The following is a 10705-nucleotide window of genomic DNA, read 5'->3' on the forward strand; positions in this document are numbered from 1 at the left end:
TGGGGGGGGGGGGTAGTTTCTTTCTTAAATTCCCCTGTGTTTGATTAAATATCAAAATAATTCCTACATGTTTTTGACCCTCCGCAATTGACCCAATTCTTGAGTGATAAAATCCCAATTGTCAGCTCCTCCGGAAACCCCCAGTCTTGAATCTTACCATCTTGATCTCTGATATGTTGTAGATTTGCTCAAATAACTGATTCTTTTTCTTCTTTTGTTACATATTAATTACCTTGAATTGTGCATTGGGTCTCCCCTTTTTGAGGACTTAGACTGGTAAATTGAAAAGGCTGTGTACTGGGTTTTTTTTCCCTCATGTATTTGTATTTAATTTCAATTTCCTATATTTTATTTCAAGATGTAAAGTCTTGTTTATATTTGAAAATGCATAAATAAAAAAAAATAATTTTTAACTATATATTCAGAATGTGTCCCAATTCTTCTCCTGAATAAGGATTAGCCATCCGCACAACTTGATTGCCTGCCTACATTAGGTTGAAAGCAGAATTGAATTACATCCTCAAAAGCAGCTAATCAGAATGTATTGATCTCCCCCAAAAGCTTTAAAATATCAAATGTTGCTTTGCCTTAGATTTCACAAGGCCTACTGGATTTCCCTATTGTAGGAGAAACATTTCCCAGTCTTCTATCAGGTTATCCTTATCTTCTCCTGTGTCTCCAACAACAATTAACAATCAAGGGATTGTTTGCTAGAAAGCAAGCATTTTGGCTCCAGCTTTATTAGCTCACAAGTAGTTGTTAATTGCTTTTTGTTTGAAAGGCTTTGTTCATATGTGAGCTGCAGAATGCACTGGCTAACACCACCTATTAAGTTGATAAACTCCCTGGCTTCCTCTTATTTACCTGACCTGTCTTGCTTAAATTATCTTAAACTTCACCTCTACCTTTATACACTGCAGTTGGTTTCTGACTCTTTCATCCCTTCAGCAGCGACACACCAGTGTGTTGCCAAGCACATGTAGGTGGGTCGCCACATTTCTCCATCCTCCACTAGACCAGCAGCATGCGCCCCCCTGCCCCAGCAAAATAGGAGATTATCTTCTGCTGGAGCTTAAAATGCTGCTAGCCCAGGTGGAATGCGATGGGATAGCTGGAGTCAGCAGCACCAGCATAGTCTCTTCTTCCTGCCCTCGCAGCCCGGAAGAGGAAGTAGAGCTCAACGGTCACATGCGCGGGAAGAAGAGACCATGCTAGTGCAAGTAGTGTGGCCAGAAGAATGAGCAGCATGGCGCAGAGCACGTCAGCCCCCACAACCAATGTGAGTCCTTTCTCGAGGCCGCGAGGGCTGGAAGTGGAGGAGGCTGCTGCTGTCTCTAAGGCAGGAAATGGAGGAGCCTGTTGCTGTCACTAGTTTGGTGGGAGTAGAGAATGAGTGAGTGAGAAAGCATATGTGTTTGAGATCCTCTGTGTGTATATGTGTGTGTGTGAGAGAGAGAAATGTAAGTGAGTGAGTGATTGAGAGCCTATATGTGTAAGTGTGTGTTTGAAAAACTGTTTGTGTGAAAGAGACTATTTATGTATGATTGACAGCCTGTGTGTGATTGAGATCCTTTGGGTGTGAGATAGCATGAATGTATGACTGAGAATCTGTATGTGTACTTGAGAGAGATCATGTGTATGTACGTATTTATTTATTTATTTTATTTATTTAAGTTTTTTATATACCAACATTCAAGACGGTAGTCCCATCATGCTGGTTCACAAGAAACAGGGGTTTCTTGTGATTAAGAGCCTGTGATTAAGATTTCTTATGATTAAGAGCCTGTGTGTATAAGTAAGAGAGAAAGCATGTGTGTCTGTGTGTGGTTGAGAGCCGGTGTAGGTGAGAGAGTATGTGATTGAGAGCCTGTGTGTAAGTGAGAGAAAGAGAGGGACGAGTATAAGTGTGTGAATGAGAGTCTATGTTTTTGAGAGAAAGAGACAGCATGTATGTGTCTGATTGAAAGCCTGTGTGTGTGTATGTGTAAAAAGACAGACAGCATGTGTGTAAATATGTGATTAAGAGTGTATATAAGTGAGAGAGAAAAAGCATGTGTATATATGTGCGTGGTTGAGAGTCAGTGAGAGAGAGAGAGCTTGTGTGTGACTGAGATAGAAGAGAAAGTTGCAAGCAAACCATCCCTCCTCCTGCTAATTCAAAACAATCTCAGGGCACCTGGATATCAAACATTCCCAGGTATGCAGAGCAAAACATTTTTTATCCTTATTATTTTTCATTATTGGGTCTTTGTGCCTGCTATTTTGAAATATTTTCTTGGTCTCTAGAAAATTTTTATATGAGTTTTTAAGAACATAAGAACATGCCATACTGGATCAGACCAAGGGTCCATCAAGCCCAGCATCCTGTTTTCAACAGTGGCCAATCCAGGCCATAAGAACCTGGCAAGTACCCAAAACTAAGTCTATTCCATGTTACTGTTGCTAAGTAATAGCAGTGGCTATTTTCTAAGTCAACTTAATTATTAGCAGGTAATGGACTTCTCCTTCAAGAACTTATCCAATCCTTTTTTAAACACAGCTATACTAACTGCACTAACCACATCCTCTGGCAACAAATTGCAGATTTTAATTGTGCATTGAGTGAAAAAGAACTTTCTCTGATGAGTTTTAAATGTGCCACATGCTAACTTCATGGAGTGTCCCCTGGTCTTCCTATTATCTGAAAGAGTAAATAACCGATTCATATCTACCCATTCTAGACCTCTCATGATTTTAAACACCTCTATCATATCCCCCCTCAGCCATCTCTTCTCCAAGCTGAAAAGTCCTAACCTCTTTAGTCTTTCCTCTTAGGGGAGCTGTTCAATTCCCCTTATCATTTTGGTCGCCATTCATCAGCTGTTTTGAAATAATCTGTGCTTTTTGTTAGTATGGTTTTACTGCTATTGATTTTATGTTTCTTGATTTGTTTTATGATGTTTCTCTTTTTCCTTTGTCGCACTGCATACAGAGTCTCTGGCTTGTTGCGGTTTCCAATTCAGTTTTCGTCTGCATGTTTCTAGTTATGCTTTATGGTCTCTTTATTCTTTGTTAGGCGAGGGTCTGCACATGTGACTGAGGTGAGGTATTCTGCTGGAGTGTAGTTTCTGTGTAGGGCTCTATAGCAGCTTAGCTTGGTCTGTTTTCCTAATAGGAGACGTATTGGAGTTTTAAGGCCTAGTGTAATATTTTCAGTTTTGCCTTGTAAGGTGATTACTGTTTGAGTGATGGAAATTGGTGTTTTGGTATGGGACGCTTACTATTTATGCCAGAGTATCTTTCCCTTGTGTCATTCTTAACAATAAAAGTAATACTGGGCCTTTATATTTTATTTCTGCCGTGAATTGTAATGAGCTGTGTGTCACACATGTGAGCGTGGTCTGTCAGGTATGTCTGACGATGGGAAAAAGATTGAGAACCACTGCCCTACAGCAAATCCAAATGCAATTTTCTAGGCCATTTAGTGAAAGCTAGTAAAGATGTGCACATACTCCCCCATTGCATTTCTCTAGATTTACTATTGTATGACAAAGAGTCAGTTCCAACCTCATGTGTTAGCTCCTAATGCATATCACCCCCCCCCCTCCACCATATAATTCCTGCATCGCACAAAACTGAGAATTGCTTAACCTCAATCTTTTATTTTCACAGGTGCTGACTTCCTCTCTGTCCAATGTTACCAAAAGGAGGCAGCAGCTATCTCTGTAAATGAAATGCCCAACTCCCAAATTATTAACTTTAGAGGCTGCAAATGTTTTCTTGCAGGCAATAATCCTTAAATTAAGCTGTTAACTCATTGAAAGTCTATTGGTATTATAAATCCAGTCTCCTCCAGAAATTTTAGAACTACATGTGTTTTCTTACATTTTCATTTAAGTTATAATTTTGCATCAAAGCAATCTTCTCTGCAAGTTTAGCAAAACTTAATTTAACTATTAATTTCACTCTTGCTATTTAAGTTAACTTCTTGAAGGATACAACTTGTAGGCAAACTTTGTAACAAGTTAATTAAATATATATCTCACCCTAGCTATATAAATTCTGTATGCAGCATATAATGTTAGATAGTTATATATCTGTTTATCTGCACAAACATATACCTACTACTTCTCTCCCCACCTCTCTTTCCTAACCACGAGCCCCATGGTACTTGGTGATATCAGAATCTTCCAGCAACCCCTAATTGGTGAATTTATTAAAAGTCAGATTCTTTTATAAAAATGCACAGTTTGTTATTGCTGAGGAGCCCATCCATTAGCATGCCCTTGTTTAAGGACCTTTATCTTCAGTTTTTATTTTATTTTACCTGGGAATTTCAATGTTGCAACAACAAAAAATCAGCGGAAAAATTACTTTTCCACTGACTTTTTTCCTATGTGTTATAACAAAGTCATTTTTCCGCTGATTTTGTTTTAACATTGAAATTCCCAGGTAAGATAAAATAAAAACTGAAAAAATGGTCCTTTGTCCTAGTATATCTAAAACAGCTTCTTATGCAATGCACTATCACTAGGTGCAAATTCAGATTATCGGCTTTACTGCTCCTGGCCAATTTTCAATATCCATTCCACATACTGCCACAGTTCACTGCTAATACCTGCACACCTTTGCTCATACATTAGTGTGTGTGTCTATACACACACACACACACACACAGAGGGGTAGATTTTCAAAGGGGTATGTGCGTAAGATACGCGCGTACCCCCCGAAAACCTACCCCAAACCCCCCCCCTGTGCGCGCCGAGCCTATTTTGCATAGGCTCGGAGGCGCGCACAAGCCCCGGCATGCGCGTAAGTCCCTGGGCTTGCATGGAGGGGCGTGTCGCGAGTGACGCGGCATTTCGGGGGCGGCGCCGCGGGCGTGGTTTTGGCCCGGGGGCGTTCCGGGGGTGTGGCCGCGGCCTCCGGACCAGCCCCCGGACCGGAACATGGAGAGCGGCAGCCGGCCCGGCTCGCGCAAAGTTACGCCTGCTTCCAGCAGGCGTAACTTTGCCGACAAAGGTAGGGGGGGGTTTAGATAGGGCCAGGGGGGGGTGGGTTAGGTAGGGGAAGGGAAGGGAAGATGCAGGGGGGTGGAAGGAAAGTTCCCTCCGAGGCCGCTCCGATTTCGGAGCGGCCTCGGAGGGAACGGAGGCAGGCTGCTCGGCACGCGCAGGCTGCCGATTTTGGGCAGCCTTGAGTGCGCCAACCACGGATTTTAATGGATACGCGCGGCTATGCGCTTATCTATTGAAATCCCGCATACTCTTGTTCGCGCCTGGTGCGCGAACAAAAGTACGCATGTGCGCAGATTTATAAAATCTTCCCCACAGTCCTTACTCTTCTTCTCTGTTCCTGCAGTCTAGCTGATCTCTGAGCCAGTAGGGTTCCCTCTGCACCACCATCTAGCTAGTTTCAATTACTATGTAGCATAGTAACATACAGGCTGATGAACTATAGTGTGCTCAGCCAAGTGCACTGTTTAACCTGTGGTTGAACATGCGTTTTGGACATGCATCCACAACTCCTTATTCAATAAGGGAATTATAGCATGTGCAACCCCCCTCGAAGCTAAATTCATGTTGATGAGGCTGTTAGCTAATACTTCCCGATGCCAAAAAAAAAAAAAAAAAAGTGAGCCAGATACACACATTTTTACCCTCAGAAATTAATGCCTGTCCCAGAGCAGGTTTTAAGTTCTGAGAAGCCCCTAAAGTTAACAGAAAAGCAGAAAATACTGCTTTTCTGAAGTTCCTCCAACTTAATATTGTGGCAAATTAAAGACAGAGGAACTGAAAAAAGAAGTTAGCTATAAAAAAATAGAACAAAAAAAAGTGTGCCGTGATCAGATTAGGAAAAGGGACGCTCAATTAACAAGTGTCCATTTTCCTAACCTGTGGCTGTGCAAAGGTTAGGAAAAAGGACACTTGTAAAATGGAGGGTCTGTTTTCCTAACCTGCTGACAGCCACTTCTCCAGGGTGCCCACTGCCGAGGAGCCAGTAGGGGCACACAATTTCCCCTAGCACCTCCTTTTTACCATGGCAGTCCATTTGCATTGGGCACCCTGGAGAGGTCGATCAGCGCGCATTAGGAAAGCGGGCACTCATTTTTCGCATGCTAATATTGCATCATCCTGATAGTGCACTATGGCAGATAAAGGCCGGCATGGTCTAGCTATTTTGTCCATTACGTTTTTAAGGATAGTAGGTACTACCACTTCATGCAGATAACACCCAAGCAGAAATCTAAACTTTAGGTGTAACAAACAACATAGTTAACCATTTTGCATCGTGGATGCATCCTACATCTCTCTCTAGCCCAAACTATGTTCACAATAACAGAGATTATCACTTTTTATATCTAATTATTAATGAAAGGAGCAAGCAACTTTTAGTTGAACTCAGGACAGTTGAACACAGGGTGCAAACCGAAACATGGTCAGTTGCAATAAATGGATCCAAGCATCTAAACATACTTTCATTACTGTACTGGAAAGGCTTAGAATGAAGATCTCTGTTATTCCCATTACAGTTCAATAAATAAATGAATTCTGTATAATGGAAACATTATTTTAAGATAAAGTATTGCAGAATCAATCTGTCAGTCTAATTCAATGTGACATCCATGCATCAGGAATAATAAAAGACTTTGGTTTCCTTTCGATCTGCCCCAATGCTGGAATATTTCCCATACCCCTTAAACCAACCATATGACTTATCAGTAGAAATAATACTTAGACTTTATATTCTTGAAATTATCATGGGAAGAAAATCAACATTTGCCAAAGCAAGGTTAAACAGGTCCCATACAATCAGACATTAAGTTTGAAAAACCTAAATCTTACATTAAAAGCACCGCCAAAAGTAAACAACAACAAAAAAAAAAAACTGGGACAAGAATGAAATGCTGTAAAAGGAAGACAAAATGAATGAACAGTGTGGGAAAACAGTAGTACGCCTTAAAACTGCTGACATGCCTGGGGGAGAAGTGAACATTTGCTTCCAATCACTCCCTCATTAAGCCTTTTCAGCTCAGCTCTGCGGTCTTTAGCTTTTACACACAAGCACAGGAAAGTTTCCCTTCAGACGAACTGAAAGCCCCCAACACGGGGAGAAGCCGCCGTGGCCTCGGGGTTTGGCCCGCATTTACTCTTGGCCTGGGTTTAGGCACCAGTACCCCAGGGAGGCGCAGGCACAGGTCACGGGCGCCTGGGTACCACTGAGAGAACCACGGACATCTGCACCCGCAGAGCGTCGGACCTGCCCCTCTCTGCCAGCGTCTCGAGAAGGAGAAACAAAACTTTTCCCACCCCCCCACCCCCGCGTGCATTTCTCTGCCTTTTCATTGTCGTTATCCTTATTCGTAGTTTCCTGCTACCAGCGCTTTCCCGCTCTACCGCCACAGCTGCTGTGAGGCACTCGCGTCACCTCGCGCTCCACCGCCACCCTGCTCGGCACATTCAGGACTTAAAAAACTTGCACGAGATTCAGGTGATTTTAGGCCCCAACTGCATTTGCAGAAAAATCACAAATATCGCATAAAATACCCACCTCACCTGAAACTTTTTAAGTAAATCTATTTAAACCTCCCCCCCCCCCACCAAGGCACATAAGCCTAACCATTCCGGGAGTGGGAAGCCAGGCGGGCGGATGTGGTACTCACACGAAGGCGTGGTAGATGAACGCCCAGCCGCGGGGTCTCTCCAGCACGTTGTACAGGTAGTTCTGCAACCTGCGGTACTTGGCGTTCCTCCGACAGCTCTGGCTGCTGCTGTACGACAGGGGCTTGCCCAGCAGGCTCATGCGGGCTCCTTGCTTGCCCCGGCGGCTCTCCTGCGCGCCTCCTCCGCTGGCCCTGCCACCGCCACCCAGCAGGAGCAAGCCGTCGGCGCGGCCGGAGTTCGGGAGTACCCTACCGCGGCCAGTCTCCACATCCTTCATCCCGGATCGCCCTCTGCCGCCACCGCCTCCCCGTCCTCGGTGCCCCACCGTACCTCTGCTCTTTACCCAGAGCCCCGAACTGCCCTCCTGGCCTCCCCTGTGGCTGCGGGGCATGGCATCACCGGAGAGGGCGAGAGGGAGGAGGACGGCGGGGGCTGTGCAGAGGGCATGTACGGGCAGCGGGGCAGAGACGCAGTCCCGCTCCCAGCCAGGGAGAAATGGGCTGGGGCTTGCGTCCGATGGGACCGAGAGTCGCCTTTCACCCGAGAGACACACAGAGAGGGCTCTGTGCCTCCTTTAAGGTGCCAGATGACCGGGGGGAAAAAGAACCTTCCAAAAAGTATCTCTGCCTTCTTCTTAGCGATCGTAGATGAGATCCAGCCTCGAGCGGCGTAAAACCTGTGCCAGACTGAAAAACAGTAAAGCTGATAGTGACAGCTCCCTTAAAAAAAAAAAAAGAAAAAAGAGAGAAACAGGAAACGAACACTTCGCTACCTCCTCCAAACAGATGTACCTTATTTAAATAGTATTTAGATTGTTGAGAGCGAGCGGGCAATCACAAAGCAGGTTTTTGTCTTTTTGATAGTGTCCTTGCCTCGGCTGAACATTTTCTCCGCAGAGGAGATCTCATTTCACAGGAGAAGCTGTTGCTCTCACTCCGAGCACCAGAACACAGTCGTGCCACATCCTCCAAGTTGCAAAAAGAAAAAATAAAAATAAACTCTAGTCTCTCCTAATTGTTTGAAAAGACAGCAGTGGTAATCCAATCATTTCAAAAACAAATCCAAGCTCTATGAGGGGGCAGTTACTGAAAGATCAAAGAGACGTTCCCATAGCAGAAAATTTCCATGCAAAAGTAGCAAAGCTTCTTAACGCGACCAGAGGAATGAAGAGACGAACTGAGATGATTTCTCCTCAGGCAAATAACTTTTCTGCATTATTGCTTTGATTTTTATTTAAAAAGAAGTGATGAAGCTTGTCCAGTGGCACCCAAAAAGAAATATTTTTGGTGAATTACACACAAAAAAAAAAAAAAGTACATTTCTGTGAGGAATGGAGTCCAGATTAGAAAGATCGTGTCCCAGGGCTGGTATTTTGCAGGCTGCCTGATGAAGTGATCTTCTATACAGAGAGCACAGTTCCTCCCATGCAACTGAGCTTTGTCAGTTTTCAATGCTGAGAAAAGGAAAAGCAAAACATCGCCCCAAACTGAAAGAACCGTCTTCCTCTGCTTGTGTTTGCACTTTCTGTCCACTGCAAGGAAACCTTGCATTTTTCCCAAACCGAACCTAGTGAGGTCTCCAGTTCCTCTCAGTCTGCTCAGTTGCTGGCTGTTTTAGTGGCTGGCATCTCCCCACCCCACCCCCCCTCCTCTTAATGCATGCTTCAAGATGGGTTTGCAAAAAAACATATCAGCACACTCATACTCTGCATGTGTCACCTCCCCTTCAGAGGGACTCAGGCAAGCATAACACATAGAAATATAGAAGTGATGGCAGAAAAGGACCTAATGGCCCATCTAGTCTGCCCAGGAAGCTCTCATAGTTAGTTTCCCATAATTATCAGTTATCCTGACCGCCAAGGTCAGGGCTCTTGATGTTTGAGTCTAATTTCCTAGGGATGCGCATTTGTTTTGAACGAATGCGCAATCCGCAACATATAGGTCCCTATTCGTTGCATTCACGGGGTTCAGAAACGTATCGCGAACCCACACAAATGCAACGTATCACTAACGAATAAAACCCCCACTCTCCTCACCCCCACAAGTCTTGCCAAAAGTCCCTGGTGGTCCAGCGGGGGTCCTGGAGCGATCTCCTGCACTCGGGCCGTCGGCTGCCGGTATTCAAAATGGCGCCGATAGCCTTTGCCCTTACTATGTCACAGGGGCTACCGGTGCCATTGGTCGGCCCCTGTCACATGGTAGGAGCAAGCCTTTGCCCTTACTATGTCACAGGGGCTACCGCTGCCATTGGTTGGCCCCTGTCACATGGTAGGAGCAATGGATGGCCGGTGCCATCTTGTGCTCCTACCATTTGACTGGGACCGTCCAATGGCACTGGTAGCCCCTGTGACATAGTAAGGGCAAAGGCTATTGGCGCCATTTTGAATACCGGCAGCCGATGGCCTGAGTGCAGGAGAATGCTTCAGGACCCCCGCTGGACCACCAGGGACTTTTGGCAAGTCCTGGGGGGGGGGCAGGAGGGTGGGGGGGTTGTAGTTAATTAAATTTAAAAGGGTTGGGAAGGGTTTTTTTTTAAACTTTAATGGGAAATGAAAACCATATGTAACTAATGGACAATCGGGGACCCCCGAAAACGGATATAATGGATTTGTGTCCCGACGAATCAAACGTGTCCGTCCCTGCTGCACATCCCTAGAATTTCCTTTCACCCCCTGCCGTGAAGCAGAGAGCAATGTTGGTTGGAGTTGCATCAGAAGTATAGTGTCAGGCTTTTTGGTTAAGGGTAGTAACCGCCGAATCAAGCAAGTTACCCCCATGCTTATTTGTTTTCTCGGACTGTACAGTTCAATGTCCTCATTGGTTGTTGTCTGAATCCAATTTCTCTTTTCCTCCTGCTGTTGAGGCAGCGAGCAATGATGGAGTTGCATCAATGGTATGTAGGCTTATTTGTTAAGGGTAGTATCCACCACAGCACAAGTTACTCCCATGCTTCTTACTACATTCCCCTCCCCCTTTCCTTTAGGGATCCATAGTGTTTATCTTATACCCTTTTGAAATCTTTCACCACTTTTGTCTTCACCACCTCCTCTGGAAGGGCATTCC

Source organism: Rhinatrema bivittatum, chromosome 3 (genome assembly GCF_901001135.1).
Source record: "Rhinatrema bivittatum chromosome 3, aRhiBiv1.1, whole genome shotgun sequence".
Lineage (NCBI taxonomy): Eukaryota > Metazoa > Chordata > Amphibia > Gymnophiona > Rhinatrematidae > Rhinatrema > Rhinatrema bivittatum.